At 33.8% G+C, this 2,521-nt stretch overlaps 1 pseudogene; it reads left to right on the top strand.

Annotated features, from left to right (window-relative positions):
• LOC111639472 overlaps positions 1–1,923 on the top strand; it is a 13,725-nt pseudogene extending 11,802 nt beyond the window's left edge.
• Positions 1,924–2,521: the final 598 nt, after the last annotated feature.

Below are 2,521 nucleotides of genomic sequence, written 5' to 3'. Positions count from 1 at the left end.
ACTATCATCACCAGATGAAAGCATTGAAAAAATTGACACCAACGTGACTCCCACAGAAAGCATTTTACAAACTTTGAGTACAGATCCAGCATTGTGGCCAAGAATTTTAGGAGACGCCGAAAGAAGTTTTTTAGTAAGACAAAGTCCACCTAAACTATTGCATAATTACAAATTTGTTTCCAATGACACTGGTCGACATTTTAGCGTAAATTATTACACACGAATTTTAAGCAATGGAGAGCAAGTTTTACAAGACTGGCTAGTGTACTCTCTTTCACAAAACTGCGTTAACTGCTTCTGTTGCAAAATTTTCGGCTGTATAGTTAGTTCTCTTTCAAAGGAGGGTTTTAAAAGTTGGAAACACCTCGGCGAAACTTTAAAAGAGCATGAAATTTCCAAAAATCATATTCAGGCCCAAAAACCATGGCTAGAAATGAACGTAAGGTTAAAGTGTTGCAAAACTATAGATGCGGCCTCTCAAAGAATTATTAATGCCGAAACAAATCATTGGAACGAGGTGCTTCTAAGAATCGTAGCAATTACTAAAATGCTTGGTAAAAGTAGTCTGGCTTTTCAAGGTACATCCGACAAGTTTGAGTATAAAAACGGTAATTTCTTAAAAATAGTTGAGTTGCTATCTCAATTTGATCCCAATATAGAAGAGCACGTCCGTAGATTGCTAAAAAAAGAAGAGACTAAAGCTCACTATCTTGGGAAAAATATACAAAACGAGATAATAGATCTGCTGCATCAAAGTGTAAAGTCTCATATTATTGAAGAAATAAAAAAAATCAAAATATTTTTCCATAAATTTAGACTGTACTCCTGACATTAGTAAGGTAGAGCAAATGACTCTTGTAATCAGATTTGTTTCGATCAATAAATTTGACGCTGATGTTGAAATTAAAATTAATGAAAGCTTTTTAGGCTTCTTACCAGTCGAAAGATCCACAGGAAAACAAATGTCTGATATTATAATTGGAGAACTGAATGACTTGGGTTTAAACTTGCAGGATATCAGAGGGCAGGGATACGACAACGGGTCCAATATGAGGGGCGATAAAGTAGGAGTGCAGTCTAGAATTAAACAATATAATTCGCGAGCATTCTATGTTCCATGTAGTAGCCACTCTCTCAATCTTGTTGTTAATGATATGGCAAAAGCATCAAAAAGCATCCTTGGAAGCCGCTAATTTCTTCAACACGGTCCAAAAACTATATTTATTTTTTTCGGCATCTACTTTTCGATGGGCAATACTTTTAAAACATGTTCAAGGTTTAACTTTGAAACCATTGAGTGACACTAGATGGGAGAGTAGGATAGAGACCTTAAAGCCTTTGAGATTTCATTTGGGAGATGTATATGACGCCTTGCTAAGCATTTACGAAAACCAAGAAATTGATAATTTAATAAGAGACGAGGCCTAGGGTTTATTAAATTGTATTAAACAATTTAAGTTTTTGTGTTCATTAGTTATTTGGCACAAAATACTAAATTCCATTAATCCAATAAGCAAGTTGATGCAAACAAAAAATTTTAATCTAGCCTTTGCACTTGATCTTTTACAAATCTGCAAAATATTTTTTAAGAATGTTCAATCGGATTCGTCCTTCGATGAAACTATTATCGATGCAAAAGAACTCGCTACTGAAATTGATGCGAAAGCTAATTTTGGATCAACAATAACACGACACCGCGTTAGAAGAAGGAAAAGGAACTTCTTATACGAAGCACCAGATGAACCCATCAAAGATCCAAAAGAAAAATATAAAATAGATTTTTTTTCTTTTACAATCGATCAAGCACTAAATGCACTAGATGCTAGATTTGAACAACTTAGTAATCATAGTAACTATTTTCAATTCTTATATAATATATACGATTTAAATATCATGTCCAAAGAAATGCTACTAAAACACTGAGAATTTAGAATGCATTTTAACTGATGGTGTTAATTACAGTTTTAGCTTATTTAGAATAAGGATAAATCTTTATTTTTTTAAAATATTATTTTATAGTTTACATTATTTAATTTGAGTTATGTGCATGCCTTTTCCAGAATGTCTAACAGTCAAAGAAAACTGATTACCAGTACAATAATACCTCGATTTACGCTACCCTGACTTACGCAAAACTGGAGTTATGCGATTTTCAAATCTTGTCAATTTGTCTTTTGTTTGAGCACCACGCAGCTTTTGATTACTCACTCCTCCCCACACTATTGTTCAGCTTACATGCTCGGACGTGTCGCGCAGAATCGACACATAGCTACAATTTATTTTGTGTTATTTAGTTCTGTGTTTGTTATATCTACAAAGACTTGAGAGACTCTATGTAGTGATTTCTTGTAAACATGAATGAATCAAAAGATGAGATAAGATTAATGAGAATATTTATTAGCTTACATGCATCTGATTTGGATTTTACACAAATTGCAAAATTATACCTGACTTACGCGAATTCGACTTACGCGGTTATCACTTGGTCCCGCCTATCGCGTAACTTTGGGGTATTACTGTA

Source organism: Centruroides sculpturatus, unplaced genomic scaffold, assembly GCF_000671375.1.
Source record: "Centruroides sculpturatus isolate CEXI.00-Female unplaced genomic scaffold, Cexi_2.0 scaffold1148, whole genome shotgun sequence".
NCBI classification, from domain to species: domain Eukaryota; kingdom Metazoa; phylum Arthropoda; class Arachnida; order Scorpiones; family Buthidae; genus Centruroides; species Centruroides sculpturatus.
Note: the sequence above shows the minus strand (reverse complement) of the source record. Positions and strands in the feature narration are given on the sequence as shown.